Source organism: Apostichopus japonicus, chromosome 7 (genome assembly GCF_037975245.1).
Source record: "Apostichopus japonicus isolate 1M-3 chromosome 7, ASM3797524v1, whole genome shotgun sequence".
Taxonomy (NCBI): domain Eukaryota; kingdom Metazoa; phylum Echinodermata; class Holothuroidea; order Aspidochirotida; family Stichopodidae; genus Apostichopus; species Apostichopus japonicus.
In genome coordinates, this window is record NC_092567.1 from 13,265,398 (window position 1) to 13,285,323 (window position 19,926).

At 36.4% G+C, this 19,926-nt stretch overlaps 1 protein-coding gene across 15 annotated transcripts in view; it reads left to right on the forward strand.

Annotated features, from left to right (window-relative positions):
• Positions 1-19,926, forward strand: part of LOC139969384 (uncharacterized) — a 99,624-nt gene that overhangs the window by 17,695 nt on the left and 62,003 nt on the right. For 10 of the 15 annotated variants that reach the window (XM_071974295.1, XM_071974283.1, XM_071974286.1 and 7 more), the window contains 2 exons: positions 574-678; positions 1,506-1,546. The gene's annotated coding sequence lies outside the window, so the exon portion shown is untranslated. Of the gene's footprint in view, positions 1-573; positions 679-1,505; positions 1,547-13,387; positions 13,617-19,926 lie in introns of all 15 variants that reach the window. The other 5 variants (XM_071974282.1, XM_071974284.1, XM_071974289.1 and 2 more) reach the window with 2 other exon arrangements.

Below are 19,926 nucleotides of genomic sequence, written 5' to 3' on the forward strand. Positions count from 1 at the left end.
CATGTTTTTTAGAGAGGGTGTGGGGGAGGGGCATAGTTTGCAGATTGGTGAAGGAGAATTGAAGTTATTCTTCTTATTTCAATTGCTAGCGTTGACATACTAGTTTGTTAGATTGGTAAGGCACAGTATTGCAGAGATATTTATTGTCAATTGCAAAGATCAATATTAGTTTGAGTTTTAATGTAGGATTTTAGCTCTTACACAATATTAACCAGTCTATGTATGCTATTGTTCTCTAAAAAATAGCTAAGCTTTCTTGTGTATTGACAAGGCTTCATTCATGAATTGTTTATGTAGGGTTGTGTTCTCTTTGGAGATATTATCAAACTCTTAGTTCGGTGAAGAGAACCTGGCTGTTTGCATTGAGGGCATTCAAGTAGTGTAAACCATGTCTGAAGTAAGGCTTTCATGTTGATATTACAGTGTGGAATGTACTCACAAGTATAGATGATAACAACTACTGACTTTTACTATGTAACAATGAAATATTTGTGATTTAATTCTGAGAACCTAAAATCACTTCAAATGCTTCACTGTTTTCACTGAAATGTTCCAATTAATTAATTTTTTTAGAAACAAACAAATCAATACAAGCCACCTGAAGTTTTGAGAGAACGAAACACTGATAATGAGCCGGAGAGATCACCTGGGGAATCAGAACGCACAAAGATTGCAAAGGTAAGAAATGTGCCCTGTTATTTATAGATACCTCAATCCTAGATAAATTTCATCTGGTTTATGTTGAGCAAACCAGAAGATAAAATACTGGAGGAATATCTTTAACCAGTAAGTATAACCAAACTATTAGCATTATAGGTTGGATGTCATCATCACCTGTACCACTGTTGCAGTAGTTTGTACAATGATGTCCTCCAAGGAATAGCCAACTCTATTGCATACATGTCTAGACACACCTCAAGAGGTTGAAAACAAAAATTGGCCCAATGGTTAGATTTTTCATCCCTTTGATGGCTATTCAGTGATTTCCATTGAAGTATATGTCCTGACTATGTATCCTGATTTAAACTATATGCTGAAGGTAAAACATAGTGAGGATGTTTTTTGTAAAGTAATTGTTAGAACATGTTTGTCAAGGTTACAGATTAGCCTATGTAATAATGTAAGTGATTTTTATTGTTAAACACTGCCTTACTCATAAATTTGTCATATTTTATAAGTGTTCTCAGTACATGCAAGTACAGGATTTATTTAAAACAATTGTCAGGTGCTCATGTTTTCAGGGAAGTAAAAGAGACTAAATACTAAGTATTAAGAATTTCCTGAGTATCATTCATCTGAATACATAATATATCCATGAAGTCTTTCCAATCTTAGGTAAACAAGTAGTGTTGTATATTGTGATGATTGCTCTTCACCATGGATATCAGTATAGCAGGTTGCAACTGCTTCATCTGTGGTATTATTTACAAGTGAATTATGTACAAGAAATTTGGAATATTTCTTTCTTTTGTCACATTATGTCAAACAACTTCCACATCATGAAGGGGATAGGAAAGATTTGTTCACTTTAGCTAGCAAGAAGCAGGTGAGTTCAAGTTAGGCATGCATCAAATTTTTTATTTTTTTATTTATTATATCCCAGAGAGATAGTGGCTTACTACTTTGAGTATAACATGTTATATTCACCAATTCAAAGCTTTGATGTTACTCCAAATTGGTACACTGTTTTATTTCAAATATATACACCAGATTAAAAAACTTTCACAGGCTACACTCAAATTGAAATCATTGGATGTGTCAGAAGGGGGGGCGAGGGGTAGAGGGGGCAATAAGGTATGTAGGTTAGATATTATATTAGCTAGCAATGAACTAATTGAAAGCATATGATTTATGGGTTCATCCTTTCTGAATGGGATGGAGTGGGGGGGGGGGGGCTTTAGCACCTGCTGCATAAAGTGTAATATGTTCCGAAAAATACAGTTTGTATACTATCACTGAGTTCATTTCCCCATTATGCTTATTATGCTAATATGCAGTGTAAAATTAATTGTTGAAGATTGCATATAGCCACCATTTTAGAGTTTGATGTTATTCCAAACTGTAAAACCTCAAATACAATGAGCATTTAGAAAATTACCCTGTCCACCCTTTACAGGGTCCACCCATTTTAAAACCTTTACATTGGCAGAAGTTGGGTTGTACACTGTTATCTTTTCTCCTATCCTTTGACTAAGATATATTTACCATTCCCGGCAGAAAGTTAGATGTGATTTATTTTAAATGCTAGGTAATTTTTATTTATCTCAACCTCAACGGTTTAATGTGTGCGAATATATTGAACAATCTAATGGAAATTGTTGAATATATTATACATCCTTTGTTTCAAAGATTTGATGTTATTTCTAAATTGGTGAATTGTTAAAACTGAAAAAGGCAATGTGTAGAAAAAGACCTTGACCTTATGCCAGATAAAAGCATTTTTTGTATTACAACTTTGTTAATGAACAGTGCAACATTCCAATGTTGAACATATGATATTTATCCTTTCAAATGTTATTCCAATATGGTTAACTGTTTAAATTGTCTAAAAGAAGAGGCTTCTCTATATTTTAAAACATTGCTGGGAGGGGGGCAGAAGTGGGAGGAAACTGGGGGAGAAGGTATGCACAATAATGCCCTAATATTTTGATATTATGTGTATATATATATATTAATATTTTATATTTTTATGTAATCCCACCGGATATGGGAGAACTATTGAGTTTACATGCTGTTGCATACGCTACATTTATGTAGTTTCATATCAGGGTAGGAATGAAGATTTGGTTTTTTTTTTTGGGGGGGGGGCTATTTTGGAAAAGAAAAGTTAAATACGCCCCCCTAAATGTATTTACGAGGGCTTTTCTAAGGTTTAGGGAGGCTTTTTTTTTCAAAGTTCAATATGCTGTTTAGGGAAATGGTTTTAAACATTCAACAGGATAAAGTAAACACAATTACCCTCTTCCTAGTGCTGCGACCGTATAGCTAATTCATTAAAAGTTTAATGGCAAAAATTTCCAATCGTTTAGCAAATAACATCAAGCCACCAACTATATGACGAAAAACCAATAACCCATCAACTGATATAGAAAACACAGCTTTACTTCCGCTGAAGGTGCCCTTTCCTTAAATCATGTATTTTTCGTGTGGATAAAATCACTCACCACCAAATACTAAACCATTATACCGCTGTAAAGTAATCAAAGTGTTAAAACCCTCAATCCATCGCCACAGCAACGGTGTACGTAAAATACAACATTCCCTCTTTAAGACATAGCACAAACCTTCCAAACAAATGCCGATTTCCAGCAAATTGAAAGTTGTAAACAAAGCTACAGTTTATTTTTTTTGGCAAACCAATGGTTAGGCTACATTTCCCATTGACTAAGTGTGGTTGTTAGGCAAACATGAGGTCATAGGTTGCAGTATTTCTTGGATAGTTTAGTTCTAGCTAACTGCCTCACAATTTCAGCGAATCAAGAGATGCTATAGGCTACCATGATCTTGACGATAGCAGCAAGGAAAGTAAGTAAACAAAGCTATGCAAAGTATTTTTGTTTTTGTTTATGCAAACCGATGGTTAGGCTACATTTCCCATTGACATAGTGTGGTTGCTAGGCTAACATGTGGTCAGAGATTGCAGTTTTGCATGGATATTTTTATATTTGATTTGCGACACAACTTGAGCGAATAAACAGATGGCTAGGTTGGATTTCAATGTTGACTTAGTGTGAAGTTAGGCTACCATGTGGCCGGTGATTTGTGGTGATTTTAGGTTGTCGCTGGTTCTGAAATTGCTTAATGGGGGCCTTAATTTGCCAGTGACTATGCGTTCCTGGTGATTGTGCGCGACCCTCTCGCACTGCTTCAAATTTTATGCTGGATTGCGAGAACTGTTTGTGCCATTCACACGGCTACTGGAAACCCTGGGTTCAGCCCGATATTCATAAGAACCATTAGTCATAAGGGTCATTGTTCATAAGGTTCGTTATTCATAACGTGCATTATTTCGAAAAAAAGGTTCGTTATCCATAATCAATTTTTTTTTTCTTTATTCATAATAAAAGGGGTCATTGTTCATAAGGTCCGTTATTCATAATGGAAAAAAGGTTCGATATTCATGATAGCAAAAAAGGTCCGGTTTTTTATAATCGGAAAAAAGGTGCGATATTCATAATAGCAAAAAAGGTCTGTTACTCATAATCGGAAAAAAGGTTCGATATTCATAATAGCAAAAAGGTCCATCTTTTAATAATTGGAATTAGTGTTCAACCGATCATGCATAACAGAAAATACCGATTACCGATTATTTTTTTCATAATCGTACCGATTCCGATTCCGATTATTTGAAAATGAGAAAATATCCCGTCTATACGAAATCAGCAATAAAGTTTGACAGAAACAATTATTGTTGTGATTTTCCCCCGTTTCCTTTTGCTTCGTTGTTATACAATGCTCTAAGGTATCATTTTGTATGAACCAAATTACCTCTGGAGTTTCTCGGAAAGAAAAAAAAAAGGTTTTTTTGAAAAATTTCCAAAATACGGAAATATGACATCTTACCTAGTCAGCACTGTGCTAAGGTAATGGCCTAACCACCTCGACGGGAATGTCACCTGTTAATGGCTTGAAATGGGTTAAGAATAGTTACTCAAAATATCCATCTCAAAAAGTATCTCAGACAAACCATCCATCTTCAATCTTTACCAAAGTGTAAATTTAATGACATATTGCCTTCATTCCGACATTATTTTGTACTTATTTTCAGTATTATACCGTTTAAGGACAAATAGAAATGTTACGAATTTGAAGTTAAACATACCTATTCGTTACCTATTTAACTCCATTCAGGTTCAATTAGAAAATGTAAGCTTAGGCCAATCAAACTGAAAAGCAAATTTTATCATCGTATCTTGTTTAAAATTACTCTAAAATGTAATACCAGATTGATGTAAAGAAATAATAACAACTAGAAACTACTCCAATATAAAATATAACATTCCCTCTTTAAGACATATCACTTACAGTACCTTCCAAACAAATGCCGATTTCCAGCAAATTGAAAGTTGTAAACTAAGCTACGCATTTTTTTGTTTTTTTTTTGTTTTGCAAACCGATGGTTAGGCTACATTTCCCATTGACTTAGTGTGGTTGTTAGGCTAACATGTGGTCGAAGATTGCAGTTTCCTTGGATATTTTTATTTTTTATTTGCGACACAACTGGAGCGAATAAACAGATGGCAAGGTAAGATTTCCATGCAGTTAACTTAGTGTGAAGTAAGGCTACCATGTGGTCGGAGATTTGTGAGGATTTTAGGTTATTTTCGTTGGTACTGAAATTGCTTCGTGCAGGCCGTAATTTGCCACGGGAAATTCCCGGTGATTGTGCGCGACCCTCTCGCACTGCTTCAAATTTGATGCGGGATGTGAAAACTGTTTGCGCAATTCGCGCTGCAACTGCAATTCCTAGCTAAAGCAAATGCATGTCACAATTAATTTTACACAGACACCTGATAAAAAGAGGGCGATTTTCTTATATTTCTTTTTTCTTTTTCGCACTCGTAATTGTGCTTTAGGAGGTCTTTTTAGCACTTGCGAGGGCGAATCGCCCATCGCCCCCGCTTATTTCCGACCCTGTCCAGCACATTCTTTAATTCGCGAAATTGGTATTGCTGCTATGTTTACTGTGCCAAGAAATATGAAGTCACTAACCACGAGGGAAGCAAAATCGGCGACCCTGGCAGCCTAATTTGATAAAAGTATACACTGTGAAAGACGTATGGATGTCTTACTTTAATATTTCGTAGTAAAAGAACAAACCTAATACATCAGTTGATATTTTCAACTCCCATATGCTTTTGAATAATGATATTTTCACCTTCCATATGTTTTTGAATAATCGGTATCACATAACTGGTATTCCACGTAATTTTTACCGATTCCGATTATGTTCCGATTATGCAATATTCGTACCGATTCCGATTCCGATTAGGTTAATCGGTTGAACACTAATCGGAATGTCCTATTAAGACTATATGCTGTTGTTTATGCCACATTTATGCAGTTTGATATACCTTATAACTGAGATTGTAATACCCTGGTATCTTTTTTTGTTTGACAAAGATTTTTCACCATTCCAAGCAGCATAAGTATGTACTTGTGTGAAGAAATGTCTCATGCCGGTAATCTAACCTAGGATCCAATGAGGTGTAACAGAAGTGTTAGACACCACCATTGATCCCAGAAAATACACACACTACTGTCACTTTAGACACTCAATTAGACACTAGTGTACAGTCAATACATGGTTTTGATAAAAGGTATCACGTTTCATTACTGTCTGCATTTTGTAGCAACAAGAAGAAAACCACTTGCAAGCAATGGAAAGTTAACTTTTTCAGAGCGTGGCATGCGGTTTGGGGCGGGTCTTCGATGCCTGGAGGGGGGGGCCTCCAATCCCTCATAGACTATTTGCTTTGGCAACTGCTACATCAATATATCTCGAATATCACCATTTTTACACTACCTATATGAATTGCAAGGTTATATTAAGATTATATGCTGTCGGGCGCGTAGCCAGGAATTGGCCAAAGGTGGGGCGAACCTGTATGCAAACTATCAGAACCGTATATATGGCTCTGCAAACTATCTAAGTGTAGCGCCACCAGGGGTTGACGCGAAGTTTACAAGAAAATTTTGGCTGAAAATGCCTCCAAGATCGCTGGAAATGGCACTTCCCATGCCTTGTAAGTGTTACAATTTGTACTCACTAATTGCTAAATGAATGCAAACACAGCGATTTCCAGTTTTAGTATCTATTCAAGCTTCTTAATACATATAAGCATGGTGGGTGCACTGAATTAGAAATTCTTCCAGTGTCTTAACTTAGTGTTAACTCAAGGTACATATATAATAAACAGGCACACGTTACAGTAAGTTGCATCTTAGCATTTTCTATTTTGACATTACTAGCGATATCATAAAAACATACAAACATACAAACAAAATATGCTCAAGGTTGTCGGTGGCATGCAGGTTATATGCTTTTATTTCCATCAAGTATTTGAAAGCAAATGATTTTATGAGGATTCATCATTATTGAAGGGAACAGAGGGGCGGGGGGGGGGGTTCAGGTGACTTGACAGCCCTCTTAGACTATTTTCGTAAAGTTTGATACATGTCTTGAAAATCTCATTGTACACTTTTACCTAGTTCATTGCATGGGGCAGGTGGAGTGGACCTTCGGGAATAAGGTATACAGAGCTACACCTTTCATAATGCCCTATTATTGTGATATTATGCCTGTATTATGTTTTGATTCCACTAGTTGAGTGGTAATGAGGGGGAGGGGGTGAGATGATTAGAAAGCCAGATTGCATTTATATGTGTTGCATATGTTACAATTATACAGTTTGAAATATCTTTAAAAAAAAACCTTGTACACTGAACTTTTGCTCCTATCCTTTGACAACAATTTTTGGTTTCGATGATAATCGTAACCTATGCATTCATGCATGCAGAGTGCGTGTGTATTCGTGGGTGTGTGTGTATGACTCTTTGCTTGTAAACACAATATCTCAAGGAGTAAAAGTTTTTGGAATTTCAAACTTAGTGAGTAGATGGTCTCTATCTTATTCATGGAGGTCAAGGGTCATTTAGAGGTCACCAGAGGTCATAGGCAGAAAAAGTTGTAAACACTGTATCTCAAGAAGTACAAGATGCTTCAACTTGAAAATTAGACTGTGGATTGACCTAGGATAGTAGATGATCCCAACTCTTTTTCATGGAGGTCAAAGGTCATTTAGGGTCACCAGAGGTCAAAGGCAGAAAGCCATGTAAACATGATATCTCAAGAAGTAAAAGATGCATGAACTTTAAACTTAGTGTGTAGATAGCCCTTGGTGAGCAAGTGATATCTATTGTTTTTCATGGAGGTCAAAGGTCATTTGGGTCACCAGAGGTCAATAGTTAAAAAAAACTTGTAAACACGATAACTCAAGAAGTAAAAGCTGCTTGAACTTTTAACTTAGTGTGTTGATAGCCCTTTAAGAGCAGGTAATCCTTATGGTTTTTCATGGGAGCCAAAGGTCATTTGAGGTCACCAGAGGTCAAAAGCTGAAAACCATGTAAACACGATATCTCAAATAGTTAAGTTGACTTGAGCTTGAAACATAGTATGTTGGTAACTCCTAGTGCTTAGATGATCCCTGTTATTTTTCATGGAGGTCAAAGGTCATTTGGGGTCACCAGAGGTCAAAGGCTGAAAACAATAACTCTCATTGACAGGGTCCGACATGTTTTTTTTTTTTATAAATATGCTCATTTTAGGAGAAACAGGGCAAAGAAAAAAAATTTGTGTCAATATTTTCATATATGATAGAGCTCTGTGTGCTCTATAGACGAAACTAACTCCCACTTGGATCAGACACCTGGTTCTTAAGTTATGAGGTGCCAATGGTTGGATTTGATACCTTTTTAGCAATAATATTGTGTATGTACTTTGGAGTGCATAACAATTTTAGGATGGAGTGCACATCATCAAGGAGAACATTTTGCTTAAAAACGTAACGCCATCCAAGGTCATTCAAGGTCGCTTATGGGCAAAAATATGTCCACTAACTTAATTTTTGCAACAGCTTCCAGTGACGAAGTCTGACATGGCTGATATATTGGGACATATTGTGAATAAAGTAGGTGCACGTTTTACTAAATAACCGTTATGTAATCCAAGGTCACCAAAGGCCTCTTATGGCTCAAAATGTGTTTCTTGGGGGCAATAACTTGTGACACTCCTACTGATGGGGTCCAACATGGTTTTTCATGTTTTTCATGAAGGTCAAAGGTCATCACAGGTCAAAGTCTGAAAAATGTGTAAACACGATATCTCAAGAAGTAAAAGTTGCTTAAACTTTGTACGTTGGTAGCCTTTGGTGTGCTGATGATCCCTAGTGTTTTTCATGGAGGTTAATGGTTATTTGAGGTCACCAGAGGTCAAAGGCTGTAAACCTTGTAAACACAATAATCCAATATCTCAAGAAGAAATGTTCTTGAATTTTAAACTTGATATGTTGGTAGCCTTTAATGAGCAGATAATCCCTATTGTTTTTCATGGAGGTCAAAGGTCTCAAGGTCAATTGTTGGTTATAGTCAGAATAAGTAGAATTATACAGAAGTGTAGTTTGTTTGACCTTTGACCCTCTTCGCATAGATATGCATTAGTCAATTCTGCAAGACTTGCCATTTCTGGTCAGCACTTCAGATCGTTACAAAATCTTCTACCTAAAGTTCATTATCATATGGGCAAGGAATCACTAAGTCTTTTGACCTTCTGGTTGATAGAAACATCAGTTCATCCAAGGTCATTTAAATTTGCTAATGTGCAAAAAACTGCCAAATTATGCTACGTTTTGCAAAAACTTCTAGTCACCAAGTCTGACATGGCTGATATATTGGGACAAGTTGTGAAATAAAGCAGGGGCACGTTTTCCAAAATAATCGTGATGTGATCCAAGGTCACCAAAGGTCAATTATGGGTAAAAATGTGTTTTTTTTGGCAATAACTTGTGAAACTACAGTACCATTGACAGGGTCCGACATGGTTGATATTTGTGGACTAGTTGTGAATGGGGTAAAGGATCGTTTCCAAATAGGTACGTCATATGATCCAAGGTCAACAAAGGTCAATTAGGGGTAAAAAACTAGTACTTTTGCAATAACTTGAGAACCACGTGTCCATCAAGGTGGGGAGTTACACTAATGTAATCCAATAGTCGACCTGCATTCGGGTGACCTTTGACCTCAGGTTGACCTCCAGTGACCTGTATTAGTTTCTCTCAAGTTGATTATTTGAAGTTTTGTGGCCATATTCCAATCTAAATTGTCCATAAGTTGACGCCTCTGCAACCTTAATGTGTGAAGTTATTAGATATCAATACAAGGTTTGGTTTTGTTTTGTTAAAATTCTTAATAAGTACAGTTAGGATGATTCTGTGAGCTCCGTAAAAAATGCAGACTCTTGCTCATATCAGACACCTGTTCCTCAACAGGTTCTCAAAAGGACCAACGGTTGATTTATGATATTTATGGCAATAATATTGTGTGTGTCCATGGGTCCACATGACAATTTGAAGACAGTGCTGCACCCTTGTAAATATTCCTTACAAGCCCTTGGGCTCTTGTTTGTGGAGGTCAAAGGTCAAACGGTCCCAGTTTGGCAGTGAGTTCACGAGCTTTTGTCTGGATCGGCTGTTGATCTCAATTTGTGTAGTCTCTTCCACCAGTTTCAGCATAGCTAGGCCTTAAAAGTAACATTCGATCGTCATGTTATTGATTATGGGACAACAAACCTGGGAAGGCCTGTGAGCAATTTCATGTTGACTAGGCCAGCAATGGTTCATTAATCCAATAATGTGAAGAATATGAGGCAGAATACCAATACACTTAAGAGGGCAAAACATCTCCTTCATTATTTCTTAAGTCAATTCTCCTACTGGCTATCAGTCATAATTCGCAAAGTATAGAACAATTTAAGGACTTTTGAGACAAGTTTGCTGTTGTTACTGCTAGGATTTTTGGAAGAGAGATGCCCTTTACAACCTCAGATTATCATTGCGTAAAAGATAGCTTTGATTTAGGCAGAGTAATAGCAATATTTTTGGCACATCAATTCGCAGCTAATAGACAGATAATTAATTGGAAAATTGTACGTAGTCGCCGCTCTAATTAAGCAGCGGTTCAAAGTAGCAGTGAGGTACTGTACAGTATATTCTTAGGACTCCCGCACACCTAGTTTCTCTATAGTATATGCCTAGTAAAGTAGAGGAGCCCTAATGTAACAGAAGCCATGCTATCTTTGTAAGTATTTTTACAGATGTTGTAGTTTTAACTGCAGTAGGCCTAGGTGCTTATTTATGATTCTAAGTCATGTTTTACTTTGTTCAACACTTACTTTTGGTGGAAAAAGTTTTAATTTTGTACTGCAAAGAAACATGACTTTATAATGCGCAATTACGTAGCACCATGCATCTGCCTAACTGCCTAACCTTTTGTTCATAGAAAGTATTGATGTTGCAGATCTGTACTTTGGAGACTTGACCAACAATCATAGGCCTAGTGGTGAGTGGAATTTAGCCGGTAGAATTTTAGTCAAGGTCGCCAAATAGCGAGTACTTTCAAAATATTTGTTGAGGTCTGAAAACTTTCACAACATGATTTCTCATGGTAGAAATCATGGATACTTTTCATACATGGTATATGGTTTTGCCATATTGAGTACAAGAATCCTATTGCTTGTGAGGTCAAATCTCCTATAGGTCACCAGAGGTCAAACTCTGAAAAACCTTTTACATGATATGTAACGATGGAAATCGTGGATACCTCTAATACTTGGTGTGTGGATTCATAACATTGAGTACAAGACCCTTATTGTTTTTGATGGAGGTGTGTATAGCCACGTACAGTAGACTGACCTGTGTTATCATGACATAGTGTTATTGTAACAGCTACTTCTGGTTATACTAACAAGCAGAAGTCTAGTGCATTGAAGTCATCGAAACCTCAATGCATTTTGCATTCTGGTTTTAACATTCCCAGCAGCATAGATTAAGGCGATATATTTTTAAATGCTAGGTAAAAGTAATTTTGTGTTCTACTTTTAAGGTCCCCATTATGTGTGTGATAATTAAATGAACAGTCTAATATTAAAAGGCATAGCTCGTGGTTTTTCCACATCCTCTAATCCGTTCAAATTTATGTTACATTGAATATTTACACTTGTACCTTTCCATTGATGTATGGCACTTCCGCACTTTGTATTATTTCCTTTTTGGGACTCTGTGAAAATTTAACAAGCCTAGCACTTCTGGACAAGAAATTTGCTTTTTTCGCAAATGTCACGTGAGTCACGTCACGCGAGTCACGTCACGCGAGTCACGTCTATTCAAAATAGTGTTTCTACCTATTTACTGTGTGAAAATTACAGGGATGTTATAGTTTGATGAATGAATCACTGATTAAAGATATCATATGCATTCCCCTTTTAATAAGGCAACTTGAAATATGGGCACACATAATTAAACTAATTATAATAATTTCATTTGAAATATCAGAATTTAAATTCATGAATATTTATTTGCAATATAATGCCTATTTTATCACCACATTTGGAAAGTTAGCACGTGTCATTGATTTTTTAGTAATATACAAAAACATAATCTATATATATTGGTATCTGGCAATGCATGACTTGATAGCCTTAAGGTTTTAACTGCTCAATCATTCCCAAAATCCTATGAGCGAATGTATCTTCTCAAATATTACACTTTTGGTTTATTCAAATATGACAAATGAGAATGGTAATTTGAATCACATTTTGATAGATGTTTCTTCTATAACTTTCATATGAGTGAACAACTGTACTACCCGCACAGTTTATTACCTTCTGTCTGCAGTAATGGGGATAACTCGGGACATTAATATCATCTGGACATTCCCAAGGAAAGTTCCTTTTGGACACTTTCTAGACCAATGAATGTTATATTTCACTATGCAAGATCTATACCTTCAGTTCACTACTGCATTTAGTTTTCTTGTCAAGAGAGTCACAATACATCTTCATCATTACTTTCATGCGTTACAACATTTTTTCAAAGTTGCATAGCAATTGAGGTAGGTGTTTTTCATGTTCAGTATGATTATAAAAAGTATGATTATAAAAAGTTATTGGAAACATTTTATTATGGAAACATTTTATTAAGACATATGAAATCGAACATTTGTGTGTGCATTCTGATTTTTGCTACTAGTAACTGTCATGCGACTCACGTTTAGTTTTTCACCAATTTCACCCCCAATACTTGAGGTATAAATTATATTTTTGCTCTACTGTTGTAAGCATTAAGACATACCTTCACTGACTACATGAATGCTTTTCTCCCAAGTAATTTCTTTATTTGTTTAATGATATCAAATAGAGAGGAATTTTAGTCAAAATGTCACGCGAGTCACCACAGAATTGACCATATGTGTTGAGTCGGTTGAGGAATAAATTTCGATCAAGCTATTCACTTCAGCACAAACACTTCGCCTATATGACACTTGTCATACTGTTAATATCAAAATACCAACAAATTGTGTAGTAAGAGGTCATCAAACTGATGATAAACCACCCAGGCTTTGGATAAGATAAGTTGCACCCGCAAAGATTTTCTACAGGCAAATATCTGTTCAGTGCACATACTTCACAGAAACATGTATTATTGTCTATGTAGAGGCCCTTCATAAGGTAAAGTCTCCCTAATTTTGATATATGCCTAAACTCATTAGCCACATATTATTCTAATATATGCATACTCAAATTGTTTAACTTCAGCTGTCACTTTCCCCATAGGTGCAGGAAAAAAAGATCATACTACAAAACACTACACTGTACAAAAGGCCCTGTGTGACTTAGTTCTCTTTAGCAGAACCAACGGCACTACACACAGAGCTAACTTACTGATGCACACTAACACCTACAGACGATATTTATGGCAGCCACTAACTGGAAACTAACTGCAAACACGATTAATTGCAACAACAAATCAATAAGTACCCGAGATGTCAACATATTTCACAAGGTAGGCATTTCAATTGCAGCAAGGCGTTGATACTGTATGGTGCGGTATGTATACTGGCCTAAAATAGTAGCGAATCTTATGAAATATATGACCAGAAGTTTAGGCAGTTTTTTCAACCATAATTTACTTTTAATTGAAGAATCGTTTTTTCAACCATAATTTACTTTTAATTGAAAAATTGCTACCCAAAATGAGTTAACAAATGTGTGAACAATTCTAACAACCATTTCTTTCTGTAGTAGCTTTTATATTGGAAGGTCGGTGAAGTTATAAATGGTTCACTTTCTTAGGTGAAGTAGGTGGAAAGTCCATTGTTGTGGATTCACGTTCGCGGTACACTCTGCTATGGGTACTATGTGGTAGGCCTAGGATTAACATGAGCTCTAAATTTTTAAGTTTTTGCAACATTTTATTCGTATGTTTGTGAAATTTAGTAATTTTTACCAGAAATTATTCAAGTAAAGTCTCAATCGAGAGAACAGGTTACTGCTTGGCCCCTCAAGACTGAGGTTTACACTAAGATAAAAATTAGCTAAATAAATAGCCTACTGTATTCTGAATACTTTAGCGTAGGCCTTCAGACAGTTGCAATAATATTTTGGTCCATAAGTCGTGCAATGAGCCATGAATTTGATCATATCTCATGATTATTTGCCTAATGCTTCTGAATAACATAATATATTTCTCAGGCTAATGACTTGTCACAATTTTGCTGATTTATTTTCACTACAGTATGTCCACACAAAAATTATTTTAGTCATCACATCGTTATTGATGCAAATGGCACCTTTTTTTTGTATGTAGCAGCATTTCATACTTCAACAATCCAAACAAATGTAGAAATGAAAAATTTTTGGGAAAAAAATGTGTAAAAATTATGGAAAAAGTAGTATTCATGATGCTATCCTCATTGCTTTTCTTGCATTCTGTGTTAAATTTGTATTGCACACATCATACAATGATACCAATGCATGCTTCATGGTGGCTTTGAACAAGAGGATTAAGTGGTTAAATGAAAAGAAAGTGCACAAAACAAGAATGTGATTTTGCAATTACTGTTGTCAAGTCTTCATTGTTAACATAAAACTTGAACATGAAATTATCAAAATGGACAAAAGAAGAAATTAAAGGAAAAAATAAACATGATATGGAATGAGATAAACATATCTGCTAGTTATCACTGTCCCTTGGTTTGTTAACCGGGGATCCTGCCTCCCCCCTTTCCCTTTCATCAGACCTTGATATTAAAATCCACCTACTCAAAATTTTAAAGAGGGGTAAACCTTTCGAAATTGAGTGTTAAATTATCAGTAGTGTAAGTTTCAGCATGACAAATGATCTGTCACAAGTGGAATACAACTTGATGTAAAATGTTAAACCTTTTGCCCCCCCCCCCTCCCCAATCATGCTTTAGGACTATGCAATTCAATTAAAACAATGGTTGTTCTACTTGCCCAAACTTTTTCTAAGTCCTTTGTCAGATTTTTTTAAGATTTTGTCTTTTGGTTGCTTATTAAATAGTGTTTGCACAGGGTATCCGGGTACCCACCTGACGCAATACTACCCGGTTCCTAATTTATTACCTGAATCCTACGCAAAGTGTGATTTTTGTTTTTGTAAACCGATGGTTAGGCAGATTTCCCAATGACTTGTGTGGTGTTAGGATTACCATGTGGTCGAACATAACAGCAATTACGAAGGTACCCGCGATTTTTGGACCTGTGTGAACACTATTATTAATCTTTACATATACTTTCATAAAAGATTCGCATCTCACTTTGAGGAAACATTTCAGGACCTCAGAACGAAGTTTAAAGCTAGCTTCTTGAGGAAGAACTTCGCAATCAGTATTCCACATAGACACCAATTGCTGATTACCTTCCATTGTTTCATAAATAAATGTTGCAGGTTTACATCTTGTAAGCACTCAATATTTTTAGTTTTAACGGTTGTCCTTACAATTTCTTCCATGAGTTGAAAACATCAAAGGTCTGGTGAATGTGGGTTTGAAGGTCTAGACTACAGTTTCTTTGATAGATCATTCCAAATTTGTATTGCTCTATTACGAAGACCGAATTTCCCTGATGTCATTCCACTTGTTGAGTGGAAATGGGGAAATAAAGGTGACTTGACCACCCTAGTAAGTAAAATGTTGTACCTGAAATGCATCAGTTTAGATAATGACCTTGTCCAACTTTCCTAGCCTTCCCTCTTATTTGAAACCTTTACATGATGAAGACAGTAAGGGGTGAGGGGGAGTGGGCTGGGGCAGCTATGGAAGTAGTAGTGTTCTAACATTTATATGGCACAAATATTTGAAAGCGTAGGTTTTTATGTGGGTTCATCTTTGTGATATAGCATGGGTGAGGGGGGGGGGGGGGGGGAAGTGATGATATATCATGATAAAGACCATTTGATATAGCACTGCAACATTTCTGCAGTTTAATATGTCTTTGGAATTACAGTTGGTACACTTATTTGGAAGTTCATTGAATGGGGCAGGTGGAACAGGTGTTGGGAACTCAGGTACTTTATACAGGGTTTGACATTTCATAATGGCCTTATATTTTGATATTATGCCTATATATTGCTTTGATATCTTTCCACTTGTTGAGTGGAAATGGGGTATATCAAAGCTGACTTGACCATCCTATTAAGCTACATACTGTTGCACTTGCTAGATCTAATACAGTTTGATATCTTAAAGAACAAGTAGGTTCAACACATTAACATTTCTCTTTAGATGCTAGGTAAATGGGTTCTTTTTTCTCAACTTTTACTTTGATATAGAGTTGTTATCATTCAAAGCGGTTTAGATAAGACTATTTTATTCATGCTGAGTAATGTAATATTTTTTCCCAACTTTTAAGGGTCCCCATTATGTGTGTGACTACACACTGACTAGTTTTATATTAATTGATGAACATCTTACAGGTATATCAGTGGCAGGCGCGTATCCAGGATTTTCAAACCCGGGGGTGGGGGGGGGGGCAAATTACTATCCAAGCGGAGCGCCACCATTGGTTGGCGCGCAATGTACAGAACATTTCTGATTTTGATACCCCCCTGATCACCGGAAATTGCACTTCTCAGGCTTAAAAATGACCAACCAGATGTACACTTTTGCCTGTAACCCAAGTGTTTCCCAATAGTTTTTTCATCCATAACCTTTTTGAAGATTGTCACCAGTCACACATCATGTTCGACCTCATCGCATCTCCTGTGGATCATTGCTTTAGTAGGCGGCCCACAATACCTGTCAGCCCCACTTTTCAAGGTTTTAAGCCCATTATTTGTTCAGAATTTGAATAATAATTCACTTCAAAACATACCCATAATGTTGTACAAATTCATCTAGGGAGAACCAATATAGGAAAACCCCCTTCAACCCCTCACAGACCAGTCAAAATTGCACGAGTTGAGAGAGGTATGATGAAGAATGTTGGTCATGGAATTTTCGAAAAATTCAGACAGTTAATTTATATGTGTACAAATATTAAAACCTCTTATAACGGCTACTATAAAACTTCAGTATCATCAAAAAATATGCTCGAGGGGGGAGGGGGCGGTCTCCACCCTTCGCCTCCCCCTTGGCTACGTGCCTGTTGGTAGAAATCTTTTAGGAAACAGGCCAAATGGAAACCCAGTGAACCCATATCGATGTGGATCATACATATATCATTGTACGTACTTACACTCATACACAAGGAATGTAAAGACATGTTATAATCATGAGTGACAACATGCTATGCGGTCACAGGTCACAGAAACGACCATGAAGAGTCATTTACCTCATGCAGCATGTGTTGGATGAAGTTTAAGCCACCGCCAAATACGATTTGGATAAATAATCTCACACATTATTTCCTATTTATAGCCACAAAAAAAAATTATGCCACCAATTATTGTGGGAGGGGGTATTAGATACTACCATATATCCCCAGCTAAAATATTGGGAGGACATGTCCCCCACCCGGCCCCCCATGTATATATGTATATATATATATATATATATATATATGTATATATGTATATATATATATATATATATATATATATATATATATATATATATATATATATATATATATATCAATATTTATAATATATGGTTGCTACAGCTCTTTTTTCCTTTTTATTGGCAAACCAAATTTCTTTACAGATGCAGTCCATCTAAGCTATTCATTTCTAAAGAAAAAGTAAAAATTACTTTCAGTTTTCAATTACTTTTCAATTTGCCAAGTGAGGGGCAAAGCTTTAAGGCAAACTATGTAAGCGTAGCGCCACAATTAGTTAGCGCGAAGCGCAAAAGAAACTTTTGGCCGAAAATGCCTCCCAGATGGCTGGAAATGGCACTTCCCAGTCCTTGTAAGTTGCATCTAAGCATTTTCTATTTTGAAATTACTAGCGATAACATTAAAAAAAAAAAAAAAAGCTAAAAAAAAACTATGCCACCAAATATTGGGGGGATATTAGATACTATATCTCCCACCTAAAGTATTGGGGGGGACATGTTCCCCTTCCTCTATGATCGCCGCCCATGCCCATAATGATAGCCGCAAGTTCAATGTCCCATAAACCACCTAAATGCTTGTATGCGTGCATGTGTATTTGTGTGTTGCCATTTGGTATTGTCAATTTGAGGACGTCATCATTGTCACTTCATGAAACTGTATGCATTGTCTTTTAATTAGCTGTTGTATTTATCCTTATTATATTATCAAAGCATCAGTACTTTCAAACTAGTAGCCTACATGTATTCTTACATTTCACATGCATCTTGATTATTATTTTCAAGAACAATTGCATGGACTTCTGTTTCATTTTCTGTATTGGAAGAAAAGTGATATGCCTACTGCAAAACAAGTTCAAACCAGTTACCATGTTTTTCTCCCTACAACCAACTAACGGCGAACAAACAAATGATTTGATCAATATATATTCGAACAGTCTTTCACGATATGGCGTTTGTTTTCAGGCTGCAGTTCAAAGTCATTGGTTTCTGATTGAGATTACAAGAATTCCTTTTATCGTAATTATTTGTCAAATATGAGTGAATATTCTTATATTGTTTTTGGTACTGTAATTGGTCTCTGTGAGACAAACCATTATTATTTTTGCAATACAGTATTAGCTGCAGATAAGTACTAGACAATTAACCAAGGGTAGTGTGCTTCATTAATATTCAATAACGGGAACTTTCCCTTTCTTTTACCTTTTGCCCCATTAAAATCATATGGGCCATCTGATTAGCTGGGCCACTTGAATCTTAGTCTGGGTAGTGCAAACGTTGGAAATGTTCATTTCCTTTCAACTTTCTACCGATTAATTGTTATCGTCCATAGAGAAATTCAACATGACTAGTGATATTTGTTTCAACCAAATTTGGCAAATTATTAAGCCATATCTCCAGATCAAGATATAATTATTGTAGTTGTTTGGCTAAAAAGATCTACAGATAATATATGCGTTTGAGGAGGGGAGGGGTCAAAGGGTAAACATGCAAATGGGACTGCACACATGATTTAAAAAAAGAAACGTCTAATGCCGGTAATCTGACCTAGTTTCGAATGAGGTGTAACAGAAGTGTTACACACCACCATTGATGCCAGAAAATACACACACTACTGTCGGTAATTAGACACAAGTGTACCACCCATGGGCGGCTATCATGGGGGGGACGGGGGGATGTTTAATGTCCCCCCCCATGTCCCCCCCCAATGTCCCCCCCATGTCCCCCCCAATATTTTAGGTGGGGGGATATAGTATCTAATATCCCCCCAATATTTGGTGGCATAGTTTTTTTTTAGCATATTTTTTATGATATCGCTATTTATGATATCGCTAGTAATTTCAAAATAGAAAATGCTTAGATGCAACTTACAAGGCCTGGGAAGTGCCATTTCCAGCGATCTGGGAGGCATTTTCGGCCAAAATTTTCTTTTGCGCTTCGCGCCAACCTATGGTGGCGCTACGCTTAGATAGTTTGCCTACAAGCTTCGCCCCTCCCTGGCAAATCCCTCGCATGGCGCCTGTCTAACCGTGTCACAATTTGTTACTATATATAACCGAAAGTATAGTTTTTACTTTTTTTTCGAAATGAATACCTAGACGAACCGCATCTGTAATGAAATTTGGTTTGCCGATGAAAAAGGAAAATAGGGCTTTATATATATATATATATTTTAGGTGGGGGATATACGGTATATCTAATAGTAACTAGTGTCCCCCCCCCCCAATATTTGGTGGCATGATTTCTTTGTGTGGCTATAAATAATGCGTGAGAATATTTATCCAAATCATATTTTGC